The sequence below is a fragment of the Bos indicus genome, chromosome 5, assembly GCF_029378745.1.
Source record: "Bos indicus isolate NIAB-ARS_2022 breed Sahiwal x Tharparkar chromosome 5, NIAB-ARS_B.indTharparkar_mat_pri_1.0, whole genome shotgun sequence".
NCBI lineage: Eukaryota > Metazoa > Chordata > Mammalia > Artiodactyla > Bovidae > Bos > Bos indicus.
The window spans coordinates 112,075,179-112,099,313 of NC_091764.1; the positions used below are offsets into that span (position 1 = coordinate 112,075,179).

The 24,135-nt window shown below is 43.4% G+C and overlaps 1 protein-coding gene across 10 annotated transcripts in view; it reads left to right on the forward strand.

The window, feature by feature from the left end:
- TNRC6B (trinucleotide repeat containing adaptor 6B) overlaps positions 1-24,135 on the forward strand; it is a 262,610-nt gene that overhangs the window by 146,656 nt on the left and 91,819 nt on the right. Inside the window, exon 1 of one of the 10 annotated variants that reach the window (XM_070790455.1) lies at positions 20,457-22,579. The exons of the other annotated variants lie outside the window; for them this stretch is intronic. The gene's annotated coding sequence lies outside the window, so the exon portion shown is untranslated. Of the gene's footprint in view, positions 1-20,456; positions 22,580-24,135 lie in introns of those variants that run through there. 10 annotated transcript variants of the gene reach the window in all.

Here is a 24,135-nt window from a genome sequence, read left to right on the forward strand (position 1 = left end):
TACTTTGATAAATGCCACTTATGGAAGAGCTTAAAATTACAAAAAATTCTACATTTAAGATGAAAATCTGAGAGCTTATATCCTCTTCCTTTCTTGATACAAGTCTTGAGTTTAGTCATCAGGACAGTCTCGTGCAGTTGAGGCCTTCAGCTTTTGCAGCTTTATCTTTTGTTTCCATTTCTTCAGAGCCCATTGCCATGTGCAGCTGAGAAGTACCTTCAGAAATCACTGAAAATTCTGCCCCCATCATTCTGCAGGGTGCCATGACCTAGAATCCAGAAGAGCTGTTAGTTGCAGGGTTGGAAGTCTAGTGGCCAGCCTCGACTTGGACCTGTATCTTGTCTCTTCTTAAAGTGTCTGTCTCATGTTTCCTTCCCTTCCCCACTTTTCCTTCTTGTCCTCCTTCCATCCAACTAGCATCGCCTTCTTTAGCCTTTTATTTCTCACGCCTACCAGCCCCTCAATAAATGAAAGAGAATCGAGAAAGAAAAGAGAAGAAAGGAAGAGTCATTATAATGCAAAGTTTTGAGCAAAATACTTAACCCTGTATCTTTATGTTTGTCACATCTCTTTAAAGTTTTAGAGGATATAAATATTTTGTCTTTCTTATTTCCTTACAGAGCATCTATACTCTATTTAGAGTCTGTGAGTTCTTTATTGTTTCATTATAAGAGAAGAAGTTACGGGGCAGGACCTTTTTCATGAGCTTGCAAATTTCAATCAATCCTGTATTTAGTCATGAGTCGGAAGGTAAACTTGGCATGCAGGTTCAATTCTTTTCCTCTTTGTGGGTTTGCTATGCCCAGTGTCCGGGGCCAGTCATTCCAGGTTCGCCTACTACCACTTTGGATTCCCCTGGACAAGCAGAGCTGAAGCAGTGTATGTTTTTCCTGGCTGTTGACCTGCCCTTCTGCTGCTTCTGCCCCACTGCATTCAGAAAACTACCAAGTTACTAAGTAGATTACTTCTAGGTGTTGCAAAGCAGTTCCTGGAGCTTGGGTTTTAATGCCTGCACCATTGTTTGGAAGCAGGTTAAATCTCTGAATGGTAACATGTGTAACTGACCAGGGGGCTGCTGGGCCTCATGGATGCTCTTCTGTGAGAGAAATTGACTCTGGTAACTGCCCAGCTGCCTGCGGCTCTCAGGGAGCTCTGCTATATTTGTACCACCTGCTATTGTTCTCGGCAGCCACTGCTGCTGCTTTTTTTCTATTTTTAATAAGTTGCCAGTTGTTTTTGTCGGGATACCAATAATTCACCGAAATGGGCATAGCAAAAATGTAATTGCTTTCTAATTTTTATTTTCATTTATCCAGTGAAATTATTGATATTAGGAAGACTCTTGGCAGTTGTTATTTTGAAAATATGGGTGCATTTCTGTCTTTTTTTTTTTTTTTTTCTCCCTCCCCCTGCCCCTTCCCCCCACCACCTCCCCCATTTCTGTCTTAAAAAGCAGCACTGTTCAGTTTTTCCATTCTGAAAATGGTGGACAAGCAGGTAGCAGAGGGCACTTTCCCCAGCACAGGTTAATTTTGACGATGATATTAATTTCAGGTGTATCCCACAGATGTGATTTAGTAGTCTGATTAGCTGTTCCTAGCCACTCCTGAGCCACAGGGGAGTGTGCTAAGCCCAGTTCTGTTGGTTGGCTTGTTCGCACAGGGGAAATTGTCAGTATTTCTTGTCTGTTTTGTTCAATGATGGTCCCAAGTGCTTGATAGAATAATGAATAATATTTGTAGCATTATAGTAGGCAGACAAGTGTAAATAAATAGGTACCATTCACAGATTATTTGTTAATATTGGGTGAGATCATGTTTTTACGCACCAGTACTGCCTAGGATTCTTTGGTGTCGACTAGAGGCCAGAAGTTTACTGGTACTCTAGATATGCTGATTCTGTGACGTATATATTAAGAGAGCATTTACACACACTGTATTAACGGGATTGCTAAAATCGCAAGATTAGTTGTGTTGGTTTGCCCACAGTAATGGTCACCAGCCTAGAAGCTTGAGGATCCTAGTGAGGTTCATTACTGAATCTTTATAGTGACTCATTAGTGTGACAATTGACATTAAAGCATTGAGAATTGTTTTTAAAGTAATTGAATAATTATTTGAAACTTACCATTGTTAACAAACAGAAATACTAGCTTTTGTGACAGTCTCAGTTTACCAATTATCTATTTGTTTTTTAAATATAATTATCTTAAATGGTTAGAAATGTATCCTCTATAGGATTTTCTTCTAAATCAGAAAAGTGGTTTTGAACCTATAATAGTGTCAACACTGTTCTGATTTAGAGAGCTCATCAAGTGAATTTGGGCAGCCTCATGGGACTTTGATTATTAGGAAGTAATAATTCCTTTTGTATTCTGACATTAAGTTGGATTTTATTCTTCTCATCTATTACAATACATAGGGACAGTACAGTAGTATTTAAGAGATTTTGCAGTGGAACCAAATACTGGTTTCTGGTTACAAAGTACCTCCTTGGGTCCTTGCCACTTTAAACCAGTTTCGTCAAGTGTAGGATGAGGTTAACAGAATTTACCTCAGAGGTGTGATGGTTACATATTTAGGGCAGTGTCAACACATACTGAGCACTGAAATATTAGATATTACTGTGGTAATCAAGGGGCTCCCAGGTGGCACAGTGGTAAAGAACCCACCTGCCAATACAGGAGATACAGGTTCCATCCCTGGGTCATGAAGATTCCTTGGAGTAGGAAGTGGCAACCTGCTTCGGGATTCTTGCCTGGAAAGTTCCATGGACAGAGGAGCCTGGAGGGTTACAGTTCATGGGGTCACAGAGAGTTAGACACGACTGAGTGACTGAGTACACACACATGGTTATTAAAATGTCCGACTTTGGTATGAGATGCTCATTCAAGAAGTTACTGGGCATTAGAACCATTTTGAAAGATGAGCAGTTTTATCTCTTTTAAGTGACTCCTTGTTTGAGAATATAATCCTTGAAAGTATTACTACAATAGCAACAGAAAATATAAGAAATTTGGAGCTAAACTTCACAAGATCTCTATGCAAGAAAATGTATATTTGTATTAGATATGAAGATATAAATAAGCACAGAGCTCTGTCATGATCATTGGGTGAGAAGGCTCAGTAATTTAAAGATGTCATTTCTCTGCAAATTAGCATTTAAATCCAAAGCAATTCCAATAAAAATCCCAGTAATTTTTCTAAAAGTCGATAAACCAATTTTGAAATTTATATGGGAGAAAGGACAGGAATAACATGTAGAAAGTGAAAGTGAAAGGCGCTTAGTCGTGTCCAGGTCTTTGTGATGATGAAGTCCATGGAATTTTCCAGACCAGAATATTGGAGTGGGTAGCCTTTCTCTTCTCCAGGGGATCTTCCCAACCCAGGGATCAAACCCAGGTGTCCCGCATTGCAGGCAGATTCTTTGCCAACTGATCTATCAGGGGAGCCCCAACATGTAGAAAGACTCCCCCAATTAGATAGCAGGACTTCCAGTGAGCCTGTAGTAATGAATGCAGCCTTGAAGAGATGCAGGGTTAGAGATGGATCAGTGGATCAGAGTGGAAATGGAAAGCCTAGACTCAGACCGCCATGCGTGTGTGGAATCTATGATAGAACTGGCCTCACCAGTCGGGGGAGAGGTGACATTAACACGGCACATTAGCAGGAAAGGATGGACTTTTCAACAAATGGTGCTAGGACGCTCTATGTGATTATTAGTCTCCGAGGCTGCCTTAACAACATACCACAATCTGTGTGATTTATAACATCAGAAATTTATACTCCTACAGCCCTAGAAGCTAGAAACCCAAAGCCAAGGTTTTGGCAGGGCCAGGCTTACTCTAGGCTCTGTGTGTGTGTTCAGTTGTATCCAACAGAACTGTGGAATTCCACAGTCTTCTTTGCCTGTGGAAATTTCCATTCAAGAATATTGGGGTGGGATGCCATTTCGTACTCTAGGGAATCTTCCCAACTTAGGGATCGAATCCTCATCTCCTGCATTGGCAGATGGATTCTTTACCACCACCACAACCACCTGGGAAGCCTGTACTAGGCTCTGAAAAGTGACAGTGTTAGTTGCTCAGTCGTGTCTGACTCTATGCGACCCCATGGACTGTATGTAGCCTGCCAGGCTCTGTCCATGGAATTTTTCAGGCAAGAATACTAGAGTGGGTTACCAGGCCCTTCTCCAGAGGATCTTCCCAACCCAGAGATTGAACATGGGATCCCCTGCATTGCAGGCGGATTCTTTACCATTTGAGCCACCAAGGAAGCTCGCTCTAGGCTCCCTGTAAAAGGCACTTGGGACAAGTCTTTTCTGAGCTTCTGGTATTGCCTGGCAATCCTTGGCATTTCTAGGCTTATAGGTGCGTCATTCCCATCACTCCGTCCACCTTCACATCACCCTCTTCCCCGTGTGTTTAAGAATCAAGTCAGACACTATATACAAAAATAAATACCAAATGGATTCAGTTAAATATAAAAAGATTTGATACATCTAGAAACAAATATTTCTGACCTTAGGACCAGGGATGTTTTAATCACAATGCTAAAAGCAAAAATTATGAATGAAAAAAGTTGATACATTCATGTTAATCGTAATTAAGACCTTACATTCATCAAATGACATTATAGTGAAAGTAAGAGACAAACTAGGAGAAAATATCTTCAGCACATATGATCAGCAAAGGATTGAGTCCAGAATACATAAAGAACTTCTACAAACCAATAAGACCTAGTAGAAAAAAAAGAATTTCACAATAGAGAACAATGCAAATGTACCATAGATATAGGGGAAAGTTCAACTTAGTAATCAAGGAAATGGAAGTTAAACCACAAGGTGATAAGATTTTGTACTTATCCAATTAGCAAAAATTAAGATTTTAAAACCCCACAACTGGTGAGGATGTGGGACAATGACAGTTTTTTATATTGTCCTGGTATGAGTATAAGTTTCAGTAACTACTTTGGAAGCAGTGTAGCAGTATCCAGTGAAGATGGAAAACCTGGACGCCCTGTGAGCCCGCACTGCAGTGTGTGGACAGGAACCTCTGCCCACTGAAGAACTCTTGCATATGCTTGTATAGGAGGCATGTTGCAGCAGGATGTTTATGGCAGCATTGTGTGCAATAGTGAAAGCTGGAAAACTGAAATGTCAGAAGGGGAACAGATAATACATTAAAAAAAACAAACCACATTGTGGTGTATTAACAGGGGAATTCTGTACAACACTTACATGAATGAACTGTAACACAGTGTAACAAATATATTAGTGTATTTCAGGAATATAGTGTTGAATGGGAAAAGCAAGTCCCCAAAAGAATAAAGTGGTACGATTCCACTTATAAAATTGACAGTGTATATAGTGCAGAGTACATCGTGAGAAACGCTGGGCTGGAGGAAGCACAAGCTGGAATCAAGATTGCTGGGAGAAATATCAATAACCTCAGATGTGCAGATGACACCACCCTTATGGCAGAAAGTGAAGAACAACTAAAGATCCTCTTGATGAAAGTGAAAGAGGAGAGTGAAAAAGTTGGCTTAGAGCTCAACATTCAGAAAACGAAGACCATGGCATCTGGTCCCATCACTTCATGGCAAATAGATGGGGAAACAGTGGGTGAGTTTCTGGCCTCCAAAATCAATGCAGATGGTGATTGCAGCCATGAAATTAAAAGACGCTTACTCCTCGCAAGGAAAGTTATGACCAACATAGACCGCATATTAAAAAGCAGAGACGTTACTTTGTCAACAAGGTCCGTCTAGTCAAGGCTCTGGTTTTTCCAGTGGTCATGTATGGATGTGAGAGTTGGACTATAAAGAAAGCTGAGCGCCGAAGAATTGATGCTTTTGAACTGTGGTGTTGGAGAAGACTCTTGAGAGTCCCTTGGACTGCAAGGAGATCCAACCAGTCCATCCTAAAGGAGATCAGTCCTGGGTGTTCATTGGAAGGACTGATGCTGAAACTGAAGATTCGAAGAGCTGACTCATTTGAAAAGACCCTGATGCTGGGAAAGATTGAGGGCAGGAGGAGAAGGGGACGACAGAGGATGAGATGGTTGGATGGCATCACTGACTCGATGGACATGGGTTTGGGTGGACTCCAGGAGTTGGTGATGGACAGGGAGGCCTGGAGTGCTGCGATTCATGGGATTGCAAAGAATCGGACATGACTGAGTGACTGAACTGAACTGAAATTCAAATATATTTATTAGGTTATTGTTTAGGCATTATGTGGTATAGGAAGGGGGTGGTAAACATCCACTGAGGGATAGTTACCTCTTAGGATGGGAAAAGGTGAGGTCACAGAGGGTACCAGGGACTCTAGTCTTCAGCTAAGTACTGGGTATGTAGATATTCTTTTGTGTGTACTAAATGTTTAATAGTAAAAAATTTAAAAACTTTTAAAAAGTTACTCTCAGAAGTTTTCTCGTTTTTAAGAGTAGAAAAAGATGTCAAGTCTCTATCCAAAAAGTAACTCAAGCACCAAATACTTATTTTTGCACGTTTTGAATTCTTTGTAGCTTAGAGATGCTGGAAACGGAGAAGGGAAAGGCAGGCCCAGTGATCCTTGTCTGTCTTATGTCTCTGGCAGTGAGGAGGCTCCTGCCACTGCAGACGTGACATTGTGTCTCAAGACTCTGCTGAAGGGGTTTTTATGGGCATGTGAAAGCATATTCACATTTTTAACAAAGTAACAGTATGCCCATCTCCTTCATTTCATTTTTTCCTGGCATGTGAGTAACTGAGCCAGATGGAAAATGTTTCCCACATTAGGTTCTCTTTCAACATGTCAGCCATTTAATTTTATTGTCCCTAATCTCCTGTTGATAAGACTTCAGAATGTGAGTGGTTGACTAGGAGAGTCCGATTTATTCTAGTCAAGGTTGATGGCAGCCTGTTCTTGGGGCAGCCTTCCTTCGGAACATTTACTTCCCCACCAAGTTCTCCGGCACAGAAGCTTTTAAAGAGCTTGCACCTGCCCCTTTCCATTCAAACCATATACTGAACAGAGAGTAAGCACACTAAAGAAAACCAGCTTTCGTTCCTCCAGCCCCTCAGGACATGTAGTCATCTGTCTGGCAAGAAAAACCCAGATCTTCGTCTCACCAAAGTAATAGGGAAAATTCAGTATTTAGCAAAAGAAAAAGTTTAAGAACGAGGGCTTGGCATCAGGCCTCAGATCTGCCTCTTGTGTGTAAAAACTTTGTCATTTACTTAAAGTCGCTGAGTTTCAGTTTTCTCACATAGCTCCAATCCCATAGTTTTAAGGGTTAAAGGACTGATAGATGTTAAACACGTGGTTTTGGACCAGCCCTGACTTTCATACAAAAAGCAGACACAGGTTGGGGCCTTTGGTCAGACATCTCTCCTGCCTCCCGCCCCTCAGGTTTCACAGGACACGTCATCTCTCCTTGCCATTTAACTAGTTGTTTGAGCCTGGGCTGGTCACATAAAATCTTTGAAAAGGCTTCTTCGACTATAAAACAGAGATTGCAATATCTGTGTCACGTTTTTGTGGCTCAGATCAAATCAAGTGAGATGAGACAGCAGACATGGAAATGCTATGTCCTCTGTGAGTATGGACAGTGTGGGAACCTGTCCATCTCACCCCCACCCCCTTCCAGGCGAGCAGGTTAATGTTTGTTGAATGTACAGCGTTTTATCTTTGTAAAATAGCTTTGAAGGTACATGGCTTGGACAGGCTTTGCTTAAAATTGATAAGGGAGTTTGTGAATCGATTTCTGCTTGCAGACTCATTCAGAACTATTTGATACTTTGGTCAAAATTATTTTCTCCCATTTTTTATGCTGTGCTTTCGGTGGTTAAAATGAATAGGTGAGTCTAGAGTCTGACCACTTCTTAAATATTCCTCTTCATTGCAGGGAAGGCAGTGTTAGAATCTTAAATAAAGGCGAGGATAGAAACTATAATTGAACACACTCTTGGTAACATTCTTCGATTACTCATCTTTCCTAGACCTTAAATCAATTAAATAGTAAAGAAGAGAAAGTATTGGGGTGGCCAGAAAGGTCATTTGGGTTTTCCCATAAGATGTCATGAGAAACCTGAACAACCTTCTTGGCCAAGCTAATAGTTTTCTAATAAGCCCTGGTTTGCGAAGACTTCAATGGTCATTAGGTTTGTTTCTTGCCATCCTCTCTTCCCGCTCACTGGAGAGACTCATGACTCCCGGGACTCAGGCTCCTGTGCCCTGTAAAACTCCTGTTCCTTGTCACCAGCTCCGCTGTCGCTCTGATAAGTTTCCAAGCCCTAGCTCAACATCTTTATCTGGATGCGCCTGGGCTGCCATATCCAAAACTGGACTCGTTATCTCTTGCCTCCCGCCCCCAGCCCAACATCCACAGTCTTCCTCCTGCGTGTTCTCTCTTGATTGATAGCCCATTTTCTACCAGTTACCCTAGTCTAGGAATCTGAAAATTTCCCTCAACCAGAGTTCCTAAACCTCAAAACTCTTTGGGTGGGGGGTCTGTCCTGTGCATTGTAGAGTGTTTAGCAGTGTTTGCGGCCTCAACTCACTCGATGCCACTAGGGCCCTGGCCCCCTTAGTGATGACAGTCAAATGTGTCTCTACACACCGCCATATGTTGCCAGGGGAGCAAAATCAGCCTTGTTGGAAATGACTGTCTTGCACTTTTTTTCTTACCTCCCACATTGAGTCGGCTACCAAACCCTGTTGATACTGTGTCCTGAGTATCTTTCTGAGACTTTTAGTTCAGGTTCTTTTCTTCTGCCTGAACTATTTCAGTCGTCCTAAGAACACCACCTGTGTTGGGCACCTCACATGCTTTACGTGGATTTACATGTAATCCTCACCGCAAAACTTGCTGTCGGTCTCTGAGTTTGCAAACAACCTAAATCTAGCTCAGACCTTTAAACCAAAAGGGGAACTTCAGGGCCTGTGTCACTAGGAAGCCCAGGACTGCACCCTCCTCTGGGCCGCTGGGCTGTGTTGCCTGTGCCGTGCCTCAGTGTGACAGGCTGTCCCCGTGGGGCAGCCCGAGACCCTAGCAGCTCCTCACCTGCGCGGTCCTGACCGCCCCCCACCCAGAGAGGACAGCGGAACAGGGTCACCAGAACTCCGGCAGCAGTGCGCAGAGGCCAGTTCCTCGCCTGCCATAAAACACTGTAGGGAGATGTCTCCTCTCCCCAGCCCACCTTCCCACTCGCCGCCAGCTGAGATGTAAGGAAGCTGAGGCTTTGGGAGGGGCACCCTGTTGGGGGTGGCGCTGTGTGGGGTTTGACCCCCGCAGCCTTACTCTCCATCCTAACTCATCTGTCCTTTGGTCTGTCTCTTCCCCTTCCTTCTTTTCAAAGGTCAGCTTTCTAAAACAACAATTTGGTTATTTAAAACTCCATTTACTTTGCTTAGTAGACTCCAGTGGTCCCTCAACAAGTGCAAATTTAGCCTGAAAGACGAAGGCCTTTGTACTGGCCCCTGTTGACCCTAGAACTAGCTCCTGTCCTTTCCCTGGGTGCTTAAGGCCCCAGCCACCCACGGCTTTGAAGTTGCCTGCCTCTGCAGTTCCTGCAGTCTCACAGAGTAGTCAAGCTCACTGGGAAATATACAGACCTGTGTTGGAATTGTGATACCGCCCCAGTACCTGTGACCTTGAGCCCTGGCTGGACTGCCCTGCCCACCGTGTCCCCGAGCTGAGGTCTGTCTGTAGGACTGTGAACGTGGCCCTTGCTGAAGAGGCCTGGGCGGCCCCTCAGTACCTCTCCTCGCTTCACCTTCCGTTCTCGGCCTCTGCACCTACTGCTGTTAGCACTTTCATTAGTATCCTTATTGCCAGCATTGGTTATTTTTTAAAAGCGCACCTTTGGGAACAGATTAGCTTGGAGTTTTTGTGGCCTTTGAGTGTGGACACAGGCCAGGCTTGTGGCCTCTGTGTACTGGGTTTCTGCATGCTTCCCGCATGTGTCAGCTTTCCTTGTAGCTGCGGCTTTGCTCCTTCCTGGGTGCCTTGCCTTTCCAGTGGGGTGTTTCTGATTTCTTTTTCAAGTTGTATGAAGCAGTACTGTCCAGGAGAACTTCCCGTGATGATAGAAGTGTACTTACACTTAAGCTATCCATCAGGTAGCCAGGAGCCACACGTAGCTCTTGAACATTTGAGATGGGACTGAGGAACGAATTTTAAAATGGTATTTTAATTTTCGTTAATTTATTGTGTCTCGTAGCCACAATATGGGACAACTCTGGTCTTGACTTTTAGTAATTACTTAACCCTTACTATTACATGAGACTTTACGTCTTCTCATAATTTGTAACTTCTGATCTCCTTCTGCTCTTTGTTGGAAAATTGTTATATACTTCAGTGCCTGATGCGCCTAGAGTAGTAAATTTGCATTAAAATTGAATAAAGTACTTAATGTCTCTGAACTGTGTACCTCAAAATGGTGAATTTTATGTTATGTGTGTTTTACTACCAAAAAAAAAAGATTGCCCACATGGTGAAGGGTTGTAAAATCTATAGTGAAGAGCCATCAGCGAGGTTTTTGCCGAGGAGAGACCACCCAGAGTGGCTCAGAGAAGAGTGGCGACAAGTGGCTTCCTGCCCTGGGCCTGGAGAGGCTGGTTAGCAAGTGTGTACCAGGCCTTGAAGAGCCCTGAGTGGCAGGCTAAGGAGATGAGGCCCGGTCCCGAAAGCCATGGAGGGATTGTGAGCAAGCAGATGACATGTCTGCATTTATTTTTATAGGGATCACTCTGGCTGCTCTATGGGAAATGTTTCAGAGGGTGGCGAAACTGGACCATGGGAGACATAATCAGGCCGCTGACGATCACAGTGATAGTAACAGAAGCTAGCATTCGACTCTGCGGTGATTCAGGAGATGATGAGAGCCTGAGAGTGTGTGACCGGATCAGGAAAGATCTCTTATTTGAAAAACAAGATGTCCATAATTGAAGATTTCTTTATCTACTTTGCATTGTACTGCTGCATAGGAAGAGCTCATCCAAACCATCGTGTTCTTTAATCACTCTTGAAAAATGGAAAAAAACTCTCAATTAATATGACAAATGATAGAATAACTTATAAGGTCTTTTTCTTTCAAAATAATGTAAATAGGTGTTGGTCGGGGCAGGAGATGGCTGTGCCTGTAAAAGGGTAACCCAAGGGATTCCTGTAATGGAACTGTTCTATTATCTTGACTATGATGTGTTGATGGTGGTTCGAATTCACACATGACAGATTGCACAGAACACACACAAATGAGTACATTATAAAGCTGGTGAAATCTTAATAAGGTAGGTGGGTCTTAACAGTGTCAGTTTCCTGGTTGTGATATTGTGCCACAGTTACCTAAGATTTACCTTCGGAGGAGACTGAGAGAAGCGTATACAGGATCTGTGTTATTTCTTACTGCATGTGAATCTCCCAATTACCTCAAAATAAAAAGTTAGACACAAAAGAACTGAAAAGGCAGATTCCTTTGAAAGCTGCTGGTTTTCTATATTTTCCTTTTATTTGGATGTTTCTTCAGTAATAATTTTCTGGAGAAGTGACTTGTTTTGATTACATTTGACACATTGCTGAAGAATATTTAGCTGTTTTGTCAATTCTGATAGGCATTTTTTCTTTACCTTTTAACGTCTTTGAAATATGGATGCATCTTACAATTCATGGAGATTTGGCATCGTCAGTTTCACCAGAGTGGTACCTACAGCATTGGTGTGTCTTACAATCACTGGTGTCCTAGGTTTGATATTTGATTCCTGAGTCATTTGGCCATGTTGGAAAAGAACAGAAGCTGGTGAAAGTTTTGCTTGACCCTTGTGTGTGTGTGTGTAATTTTTTTTTTAATATTAAGATTCTGTTTCTCAGCTCCAGGCCCACTCTTCTGTATTCTGTTTTGTGATGTAAAAGCTGGGATTCTACCAGCCTCATGTCTGCTTGCCACATTGGCCTTTGGGAGGCTGTGCCAACAGGAGTGTGAGAGGCTGCCTACAGGGCCAGAGGCGGAAGGAGGAACTTGATTCTTCCTGTCTGCTTCCTCTTCCCAGGAGGCTCACTTGAGCTCTGCCCCAGCGATGGCAGCAGGGCCTTCCTGTAGCAGCAGCTGAATCCACTCTCCAGTTTTTCCAACAATTGCAGGACCAGCTTCCTTGCACTGCCCCCCTCCCCGCCAGGCCTTGGCATGCACTCAGAGCCCCCTGCCCAGAGCCTCTTCCCTTCTTCCCCAGCCCCAGGGCCATTGCTGTCTCTGTGATAGCGCTCACTCTCTCTCTCTCCGTTTCACTTTTCAGTGACTAGTTAATATCTCTGTACCTAGTTAATGATTCTTTTCATTAAAGCCTGTCTGTGTCCTGCGGGGACTGTGACCCATCCTGGGGAGGCCGGCAGAACCAGCAGGATGTGCGGGGCCTGTGTCCTAGCTCCTCTCACGCACACATGCTTCCTCCCCTGTAGCCAGGGCCTGCTGTGAAACAGAAATCTGATCTCAGCAGTGGATTCCCATGCTCCCAGGGAAAAAGAAAATCGTTCACTTGGCCTGCAGGGCCTGTGGACCAGCTCAGTCTCACCTCACACTCCACTTCCTCTACCTTCATGACCCGGCCACACTGGTCTTATTTCAGTTCCTCAACAGCCAGGTTTCTTCTTCCTGCGCAGCCGTGGCCGGGGCTACGCCCTCTGCTTGGACACCTCTTTTATCCCCAGTTTGCTCTTTCTTCCATTACTCTCAGGTTGTTTTTTTTAAATAGATGCTTCATGTTTTTTTGAGTTTTAAAAAACACTTATTTGACTGCGCCAGATCTGAGTTCTAGCACCTGCGATCTTTAGTTGCAGGATGTGGGATCCAGTTCCCCGACTGGGGATCAAACCCAGGCCCCCTGTGTTGGGAGTGCAGAGGCCTAGCCACTGGACCACCAGAGAGGCCCCTCGTCTCAGTTTAATTGTAACTTCCTAGGGAGCGTCCTCCTCCCCTGGTCTCCCCGCCCCTCATTTGCGCCCATTCCAGGTGCGCTCATGGTATCTGAGTCCCTTTCGGCGCTTATCGCAGCCTCAGTGGACATTTATGTGTCTCTTTTAATGGTCGTGTCTTTCCCCAGCTGCACCGTTAGCGTCTCATGAAGGGCAGGACTAAGTCAGTGTTTTTTGTTTGTTTCTTTTTTTTATTGCTGTACCACCAGTGCCTGACACGTTTATGTGCTCAAATATTTGTTGAATGAACAGGGATATTGTAAGATAAATATTTATTAAAACTAGGAAGGGACCATTTGGTGATATCTTGATAGTAGATTAATTTTTATTATAAGCTAAAAAAAATTTGGGGAAGAAAGTCTCTCATGCTGTGAGTTAAAATACTTCAGTAAAAATACAGACAAGGAGCCAAACCACAAGAAAAAATCACTTATTAAACTGGAGTTCTTGGTGTATTATTAGATTGCTGCCTTCTGAGATACTCAGATGAAAAGACAGTATGAAAACCTGCGTACCCCGCTGAAGCCTAGCTGTGCATTACCACCTCCTCCTCAAAAGACTGAAGTACAAGTTATCCTGCTTGCTTTCTTTGAGTTGCTGTTAGTCTCAAGTTGGAGATTCTGGCACAACATGAACCCACACTGTATGGATTTCTGCACTTCTAAAACTACTTCTCCTAATTCAGTTTGGTGCCCAGTGTTTAACCTTGCCTCCTTTCCTCTGACGTCTCAAGGTCTTGGTCACATGGGCGAAGCCTTGCAAGCTGGGTATGTCCTACACATACCCCTTCTGAGCCCATTACCATACTCTGGAAACTCCTTCTGACATCGGAAGCACTTCCTTCACTGTTTTTTGTCTTCCATCATAGCATTATTGGCATCAGCCTTTCAGTAACAATGAAAAGGTAGAAGCTGTTTCTTCATACCTGTCCCCCATAGTCATTCCCAGATTATTTGATTGAAATTGGATTTTTACTAATTCTCTCTAAAAGCACCATAAAATATTAGGGCTGAAAGGAGCCTTTCATCATCCCGCCCAGATTCCTTCTCTCATCTGTGTGACCCAGAGTTGGTGAGTGTTGGAGGCAGAGCCAGAGCTCCAGACCCCCTGCCTCATGTGTTCAGTGACAGAGCTGCAGACCTGCTGTGTGCAAGGCAGTGTCAGGAAAGAACCTACAGTGTGACTTTGTAGTTTTTTTCTAAGCCAGTCCTCTAGAATTCACACATCCAGGTTAGCATTGCTTTCAGAAAGTTGGCAGTGCAGATATTGAAAACAGTGCCTTAGCACTGGTACAGTCTGAAAGAGAAGTTCCCAAACTATTTGAGCCAAGAAAGTGTTAGTGGAATAAGCATGCGTGCATGCTTGGGCTTCCCAGGTGGCTCAGCGGTAAAGAATCCGCCTGCCAATGCAGGAGACACAGGTTCGATCCTTGGGTCTGGAAGAGGCCCTGGGTAATGGCAACCCACTCCAGTACTTTTGCCTGGGAAATCCCATGGACAGAGGAACCTGGTGGGCTATAGTCCATGGGGTCACAAGAGAGTTGGATACCACTGAGCTGCTGAGTGTGCGTGCAAACTATTTGAGCCAAGAAAATTGTTACTGGAATAAGCACATAACCCTTCAAGATAACTGCTTTGAAGAAGACAAAAGTTATTTGTCACAGTAAATCCTGGTTTATGATTGTTACATTCTCTGACTTATTTCTTTATAATAGTTTATAGAGTTAGGGCTACTATTTTCAGGGTGCTTATATTCTTGGGGTTCCTCTTGTGGCTCAAACGGTAAAGAATCTGCTTGTAGTGTGGGAAACTCGGGTTTGATCCCTGGGTCAGGAAGATCCCCTGGAGAAGGGCATGGCAACCCACTCCAGTATTCTTGCCTGGAGAATCCCATGGACAGAGGGAGCCTGATGAGGGAGTCCATGGGGTCACAAAGAGTCAGACATGACTGAGCTTCTAATACTTTGTTTATAATATTCTTAAAAACAATGACTTAACTTCATAATACTAAAAATAACTGTGAAATCCTATAACGTGGTAGCGTATTGATGACTAGTTGATAATGAAGACTAGGACTTCTGGGCAGGGTGGGAAAGTGCAGTCTGAATGGCTTCTGTAGGAGAGAGACTCCAGCCAGCCCAGGGATAGTTGGACATCCTCTTTTATTTCTTTGTATTCACAGTCATTTATAAAGGGCCTTTCATGTACCAGAGAAAAGACAGGAGGTGACAGTGGGTTCTGGTAACAGGAAGTGAAGGTTTGAGGAGGCATGGTAGAGGAGATGGAGAAGTAAATTGAAGCCCCGGGCAGGGCAGGCTCTAAGAGCCAGGCTCAGAAGTGGAGGTTTGATCCTGATGGGTAGGATGAGTTTAGTGTCCAAATCAGGACGCTTTTGAGGAGCAACAGACTTAAACCAAACTTCCTGGGTATTCTGGGAAGCAAGGTCACTGGGCTCTTGTGTTTTCAGGCTGATCTGGACAGATGACATCACCCACAAAAGACTCAAATTGTTGTCAGAGGCAGTTATCAAAGTCATATGAACCTTTATTATCCCGTTACCCGATTGTGTATAAACTGTTGACCAGTTCCTCCCCCAGGAGACCAGGTAGACCAGTGTCTGGTTCAGCCTCTGTATCCCGGGGCCAGAATAATACTGGGCACTTAGAAGGTGGACTGTCAGTATTTGCTTAGAAAAGTGAGTAAGTGCTCCAGGCTGATAGGAATCCCTGCGTTGGATCTAACAGGAAGACAGGGAGGTGGTGAGCCCCAAGTGGGGGGCTTCAGCTAGATGGAAGGCACACACTGCGGGCCCTCCATGTCCGCGGGTTCCCTGTCCCAGGTTGGTTGAGTTCACGGGTGCGGAACCCGCGGATACGGAGGGCCGACTGGACTCCATCGTTTTGTATAAAGGAATTGAACTTCAAAAGGTTTGAACTTTCAAAAGGTTTGGTATCCATGGGTGGGGGGCCAGGGGCACGTCCTGGAACCAGTCATCTGCAGATAAGGAGGGCCAGCTGTTTGAAGGAGCAAGAGTCATTTCTGGAGGCGGATGTCACCTTAGCCAGGGTCCAGGCTTGGGAATGTGGTCTGGAAGAGGCCGGGCAGGAGTCTGGAGGTCCTTTGATTGCAGCAGGAGGACAAGTCGTTCCTGCACGTGATGGCTGGTGCTGTTGGGTGTTCACCTTGAACCCTGCTCCCCGCCCCCATGCCAGCCTCTGACTGCCATTTACCCTGTAGACTTCGGTTAAGTGCTTTGGTGTCAACAGTGGCCACACAGGTCTTACTGTGCCTTTCACATAACAAGGTGGTTTCCCCCGTTCCTTTTAGACTGGTTCTTCCCTCTCTCTAGAATATTCTATCCCCACGTGGTTCTTTTTCAACAGTCAGTGCTCAAATATTGCCTCCTTTCCTTGGAAGCCTTGCTCATCTTCTGTGGAAGAACCCATTCTCCGATGTCTCTGTTGCCATTACCCTACCTGGTTTATTTTCTTCACTGGTCACTAAAATCATGTTACTCGTTTCTTAGTTGGCTTACTACCTGTTTTACTGGAATGTAAGCACCGTTTCTGTCTTTCTCTCCTCTATCCTGAATACCTACCCGGCACAAGGCGTGGCCTGTAGGGGGCACTAAATGATTGTGTGGGGGAAGAAAACGTTACACAGGATTACACAGGAAAGCCCTTCGTTCTGGGGGAAAAAAAATCATTAGAAAACACAGGAACTTTATTAGCAACAGATTATGATAGAGCTCACAGCTGGTCTTGCTGAGTACTGCTCTTATTGTAGGGTAGGGGTGGAGCTTGGAGCATTTTAGCACATCCTAGCCTGGATGCTCTGGCCTCCTGAACCCTGGGTTTGGTAAGTGTAGTGGGGAAGTCTTGCTGAAGGATTCTCTTTTTTTTTTTAAACCTGTTTTTTCGGACACCACGCAGCATGTGGAATCTTAATTCCCCAGCCTGGGATTGAACCTATGCCCCCTGAAGTGGAAGCATGTTATCTTAACCACTGGACCACCAGGAAGTCCCAAGGATCCCCAGGTTCTTTTTGTTTTTCCTTCCGGTTCTGTTGAGATGTAACTGACATATGGCACTACTTAAGTTTAAAAGTGAAGTTGCTCAGTCGTGTCCAACTCTTTGCGACCCCATGGATGGAGTAGCCCGCACCAGGCTACTCCATCCATGGGATTTTCTAGGCAAGAGTACTGGAGTGGGTTGCCATTTCCTTCTCCAGGGAATCTTCCCGACCCAGGGATCAAACCCAAGTCTCCCGCATTGTAGACAGACGCTTTACCATCTGAGCCACCAGGGAAGCCTACTTAAGTTTAAGGTGTACAGTATGATGATTTAACTTACATTATGAAGTGATTACCACAATAGGTTTAGTGACGATCCATCACCTCATGGACACATTTTTTTATTTTTTAAAGAAAAAAAATACGTTTTTCTTGTGTTTAGAACTCTTAGGATTTACTATCTCAAGAACTTTCGTATATAACATACAGCAGTGTTAATTATATTAATCCCCAGATTCTTGTTGACCATGGACAAGCCACCGTGTTCCTGGAGCCGGAACCCCCAGGACGACCAGGCGCGGGATGGAGGGCAGGGTGGTGTGAGTGCCCAGGTGCAGTCTCCTCTCCCTTGGAGAGGGGTGGTGGTTGAGCCCCCTTCCCTCCCAGCTTCCGGGGAACCTTTGTCCCTCTGTCCAAGTTAGAGTGGCTCAGAAGAGGGAGGGGCTGTTTAAATCCTCCCTGTTGGAGGCAGCAAACAGTCTGCATGTGTGCTCACTGTTGTTCAAGTGTTTGCTTAAATCATTTTATCTTCTAGGAAATATTTCTGCCTTTTGGTTAGCACCTCTGTGGTTCAGTTTTGGTACATAGTGTTTCATTTCCCTTCTTGTTTCATCCTTTTTTTTTTTTTTTAAAAGCAAAAGCTGTACATACAAGAGTGGAAAGCTTAACTGGAAACCCCAACTTGGCCAGAAAAATTGGCAGGAACGCATTCTCTTTCTTCACTTTCCTTTCCCTTTTAAAGCCTTTGTTTTAGAAAAAAGGAAATTGGTGTGTTTGGAAAGCAGTTGTTAGCTTTTCAAGACTGGGCTCGTTGATCTAATTTGGTAAGGGCCCAGAGCATGTCAGATAAAATGAGTGAAAAAAGTAAAGCTAAAGCGGGCATGTAAGGGGAAAGCACACAACTATAGATTTTAACCCCAGAGCCCCACCTAACACGCTTTTAGTGAGAAGGCTTGGCTGTTTTGGGGAAGCGTCGGGTTTCCTGATGGTGATGGAATCCCTGTGAGGCAGCCCATCTCTCGCCCGTCCCAGCTCGCTCTCCCTTCCCTCCCCACCCCAAGCCAATTCTGTCGATACCTGTAGTGGTCTGTCTTCTGTCTAGACACTTAGGCCCCGCCAGCATGTTGCAGGTTCCAGTTCTTCCACTGCAACACAGCACAGCGTGCATTTGCTTTTTGTTGGGACAATGGCTTCCTTCTTTTAGGTGAATGAATTGTTCACAGTAGTGCTTACCTGTTGTGTTCCTAAGACAGCTCTGGGTGTCCAGCTGATGTTTCACGGGCCATGGTCTTACACCAGTTGAGTGCTCAGGAAAGATGGAAAGGCGGATTTGTTTGGATGCTAGTTTTCTGTTACTGCTTACTTACTACTTAAGTAGTCACTCAGTCGTGTCCGACTCTGTGCGACCCCATGGACTGTAGCCTACCAGGCTCCTCTGTTAATGGGATTTTCCAGGCAAGAGTACTGGAATGGGTTGCCATTTCCTTCTCCCTTTCTCTTAGGTGAAGATTATAGGCTCCCTTCTCACCCCCTTTATTGACTCCTGTCTCCCTTCTTGCTGCCCTGGCTCCAGGGCTCCCACTGGACATTCTGTCCCAGCCTGTCCTTGTTCCAGGTGACCTGTGTTTTAGAGTTCGACGGTTGCTTGGTGAGCCTGGAGTCTATATAAGGGCGATCTAACTGAAGGAGTATAATGGCTGCTATCCTGAAGGTAAGGTGTCCTGGCCCATCCATCTCTTTTTCCATTTTAAGGTGTAGCCAGGAAGCAGGATGATGACTCATATGTAATAATGGGGGCACTTTCAACTCAAGGCACAGTGGAGACAACAGCAAATTCTTGTTCTTTGGAGTCTCCCCTGACCTCCTCTCTCTTCACAACATCTCATGGAGGTAAAAGTCGGAAGTCCCTGAAAGTTTTTAATTGTCCGTTTGCAGCTTATTGCTTGAGGAAGTTTTTGTTCTCTCATGGCTGATCCGGGCAGCCCGTAGCTTCATGTTTGTGGCCTGCACAGTTCCCTCTGTGAACCACTGTACAAAATGCTGAGGGGATGGGGAGAAGACCAAGGGGAAATGTCTTGGCTATTGGAAGGCCTTAGGTGCATGTGTGCTAAGTCGCTTCAGTCGTGTCCAACTCTTTGCAACCCTATGGACTGTAGTCTGCCAGGATCCTCTGTCCATGGGATTCTCCAGGCAAGAATATACTGGAGTGGGTTGCCATTCCCTTCTCCAGAAGATCTTCCTGACCCAGGGATCGAATTGGAGTCTCCTGCGGCTCCTGCATCTCAGGTGGATTCTTTACCGCTGAGCCACTTGGGGAGGATTGGAAGGCCTTAATTGGAACCAAAAGTTTGCATTCCAAGAGCATGGACCCGACAGGAATGGGGTTTGTCTGGGGAATGGAGGGTGCTCTTAGTGGAATCCAGACTCCTGTGCGAGAGCTCAACAGTGATCTTTCTTCTGTACTCAGGATAGCATCACTGCTTTGGTTGCCCATTAGACTTCCAGACCCATGATATATTGCTTACTCAAATAAAACAAAAAATTTTTTTAATTTAAACTTTATTTTGAGATAATTATAGATTCACCTGCAGTTGTAAGAAATAACAGTGGTTTTTTTAAAAATATATTTTTTTAGGAAATAATCTTTACCTAGAATAGTCAAACTCATAGAATCAGAAAATACATTGGTAGATACCCTGAACTGGGGGTTGGTGGGGTAGGGAGGGGGGATGGAGAATCAGTGTTTAATGGGGCCAAGTTTCAGATTAGGAAGCTGGAGCATTCGGGAGATGGATGATGGTGAGGGCTGTACAACAGTGGGAATGCACTTAGTGCCACTGAACTGTACAGTTACGGTTAAAATAGTATGTTTTAAGACTTAACCACAAATTAAAAATTATTAAAAAAAAAAAAAGAATCTTGTGTACTCTCTACTGTTTCCCTCAGTGGTAGCATCTTGCTATTTTTTTTTTTTTTTAATGACTCTATATCTCCTATGCTGTGCATTTGATCCCATGACTCATTTATGTTGTAACTGGAAGTTTATGTTTCTTAATCCTTTACGTGTTTCACTCATCTCCCACCCACCCCCTCCCTTCTCTGGCAACCACCTGTTTGTTCTCTGTGAGTCTGTTCTGTTTTCTATTTGTTCTGTTTTTGTTTTTTGGTGGGTTTTTTTTTTGTTTTTTTTTTTTTTTTTTAGATTTCACATGTAAGTGAAATTGTACGATATTTGTCTTTGACTTAGCATAATATGGAGGTTTCTTTCTTTTTTATGGTCAAGTAATATTCCTATATATAGATAGATACACACATACATATATACACATACGGAATCTTCTTTATCCATTTATCTGTCAGTGGACACTTAGGTGGCTTCCATATCTTGGCTGTTGTAAACAGTGCTGCAGTGAACATAGAGGTACATGTATCTTTTCCAATTAGTGTTTTTGTTTTCTTCAGAAAAATACCCAGAAGTTGAATTGCTGGATTGTATGGCAACTATTTCTCATTTTTTGAAAAACTTCCATACTGTTTCCCATAGTTACTACATCAGTTTACATTCCCACCAACAGTGTTCCAGGGTTTCATTTTCTCCACTTCCTTACCAACATTTACTTGTTCTTTTGATAATAGCCATTCTGATAAATATGGGCTGATACGTGTCATTGTACTTTTGATTTTCATTTCCCTGGTGACTACTGATGTTGACCATCTTTTCAGGTGCCTATTGGCCATCTATATGTCTTTGGGAAAATGTCTAATCAGGTCCTCTGCCCATTTTTTTAAGTTTTTGGGTTTTTTTTTTTTTGATGTTGAGTTATATGAGTTCTTTGTATACTTTGGATATTAACCCCTTATCAGATATATCATTTGCAAGTATCTTCTTTAAAACTGAATTTATTTGGTTGAAAAAAGTACACAGTTGTCTAACCACCACCCAGCTTTTCCTTTTCAATGCAATAGTATTACTGGTTTTTTTAAATGTTTTCTTCCAAGGAGTCTCTATTCATATATAAAGAGCTACACATAAGCCCTCTTTTTCTTATGTACCTGATAATTAAAGTACACTTGTTTGCATCTTGCTTTTAAATTTAACAATATATCTTGAAGATCTATTTTCATTAGTACGTAAAGAGCTTCCTTTCATAATTACATAGTATTTCCTTGTGTGGATAAGCTATAATTTCTATAAGCAGCTTCCTACTTGATGGACTGTTTCCAGTCTTCTGCCATTATAAACATGATGCGGTCATGTTCTTTAGGTCTGTCATCTCCCACGTGTATAATTATTTTCCTGCGATAATGTTCCTAAAAGTGAGATAGCTAAGTCCAAGACTGTGTACACTTTAACTTTGGTAGAAAACGTTTAAATTGTCCTCTATAGAGATTTTACTAGTTTATATTCTCACCAGCAACATATATGAATGCCTTTCCCCTGGCACCTTTGACAGCATTGTAGTTTTACAAATTTTGTCCTTGACAGTTTGGTAAGTGAGAAGTGGTATTCCAGGACAGTTTTAATAATGCTATTCTCTTACAGGGAATGCAGTAGATTATCTTCTCAGATGTTTTAGATGTGAACTATGAACAATGAGTTCATTTCCTTCACCTACTTTTCTATTGGATTGTTGACCTTTTCCTTACTGATTTGTGGGAGCTCTTTATGTATCACGGAACCCAACTCTTTGTGATGTGAATTGCTAATATATTTTTCCCAGCAAACACTGGTTGTGTTCCTGGTGGGTTTTATCATAATAATGGTTTTAAAGTTTATAAATATCTGTATTTTATATAGATACAGCAATCATTTGTTTATGAGATCTGAGTTTGTATCATAGTTAGAAATTAGAAAGTCTTTGTTTACTCTGTAATTATGAAAAGAGAAATCAGCCAGCTTCTTCAGTGCTTTAGTGAAGAATATGCACTTCCTTCTTTCCTTTATATTGAACTTTTCCCTTCATCTAGAGTTTATTTTCACGTGAGGTGTGCGGTATGGGTCTAATTGAGTAGAGTCATGGTGGCTCTTCAGTATGTCTCAGAAATGTTGTGTCTCATACCTCCTTGTGTCTTACCCAAGCCCTTCCTCTGGGGTTTATGCATCATAGATGCTTGATAGGGAGGAGAAGGCTGAGGGAACTGCTGCCAGAAGAGAAGCAGAAGCTGCAGCCCATGGACTGGCTATTGTAAGATGCTTTGATTCACTGTCTCCAGTCAGCACAGCCACTCTTCATGACAACCAGCATAATCCGCATTTTATAGATGCAGAAACTGAAACCTAGAAGCCAGATAATTTGCCCAAGTTCCTGCCATGAGTAGAAACTGAGGCTGGAGATGCAGGTAATTTGGTCTTAAAACTGTCAGACTTCAAAGCTTGTGTTTTCTCTTTGCCTGACCTTGGTAGAGGGCTCTGTTTGTTGTAATTGATTGTACTTGGATATGGGGTTGTGGGAGATGGAATCAAAAAAACTTTGAAGATGTTGGAAACTGAGTCCTGAAACACACACACAAAAATAGAGAAACACTGCAGGCGTTTGTTGCGAATCTCTAGACTCAGAGATTATACAGATTTTATACAGGAAGCAAGATTCTTAACTACCAGGGGAAAAAAAGACCTTGATCTCTTGTTTAAGAGAAACTTAAGTGTTCTTTCAGAAAACCATGATATTTACACTTGGCTATTACTGAGATTGTTAAAAGCATACATTTGCAATTCCCTAGATTTGAATAATGTTATTAAAGGTTACAATGGTAGATTACTCTCTAAAAATTTTCCTCAGATGACCTAAGTAGAAATTAGGTACAAAATTGTGTATATAGAGCCATAAAATATAATCTAGAATTAGGCATCCTGTATGTGGTCTTGAAGCATCAAACACAGTTACATGTTGGCTTAGTTGTTACCAAAAGGCTGTGTATAAATGGCATTTTAAATTTTGAGTCATCTTCCCACCTGTGTATAATTTTAGATGAACAACTGGGTCATGTAAGTTCAGGAGTTATCCATACTCTGTAGCTGGTTACTTATTAACATCAAACATGCTTATCTTTTAGAAATGTACATTTCCCTCAAGGTAATTCAATTTTTATCATTCAACTTGCTAAATTTAAACGACAACTGGCATACAAAAACAGGACTTTGCATTTTTACTATTCTGAAAATAGAGCACAAATTAAAAGCATTGAGAAGTAGGGTGCGACTGTCAACCTGTGGATCCTGAATTCAGAGTTGATTTCCTTCTCTGCTCATTTTTCAATACCAAGATAAGTGTCACAAATAGCACCCTTTCTCAGAGGATTTCCAGAATTAGAATAACAGGCATAGACTTAGTACAGTGGTAGTGGTGCCTATAACCAGGAAGCTGCACCCTGCCTGTCTCACTCACTGTTGGCAGTAAGGTCCTATGTGATCTCTGAGGTAAGGCCCCAAGTCTCCTCCTCTTAATTTCTGAGTAAAATGCTTGGCTTTCTCTTAAGGCACAGATCTAGAAAGACGTGCAAAAGTCACTTTCCCTGGTGGCCTGTGATAGGACAAGACCCTTCCCACCTTGGTCAGAGGAGAACCATGATTCGTTGTTTGAATTCCATTCTTTTCTCCCCTTTAGATCTGAGTCATGCTTTTAAAGGTTTTCATGCCCACTATTTAGCTCTGTTTCTTATGTGTGCCCGGGCAGCCCTGAGAAAGTGGCTTGGTCAGTGAAAGAGGAGACTCCAGAGCCTGAGTGAGGATAATGGCCCACACTCCCTTCTCCTGTGTAGGGAGGCAACAGACCACTAAGAATCTCTCCAACCTTCCGGACACCCCACCACCCCCCCCAACCCCGGCCCCTGGGAGTGCACTCACAGGAGTCTGAACTCAGCCCAAGCCTGCTGAGTGAGCATCTGAAGAGACCAGG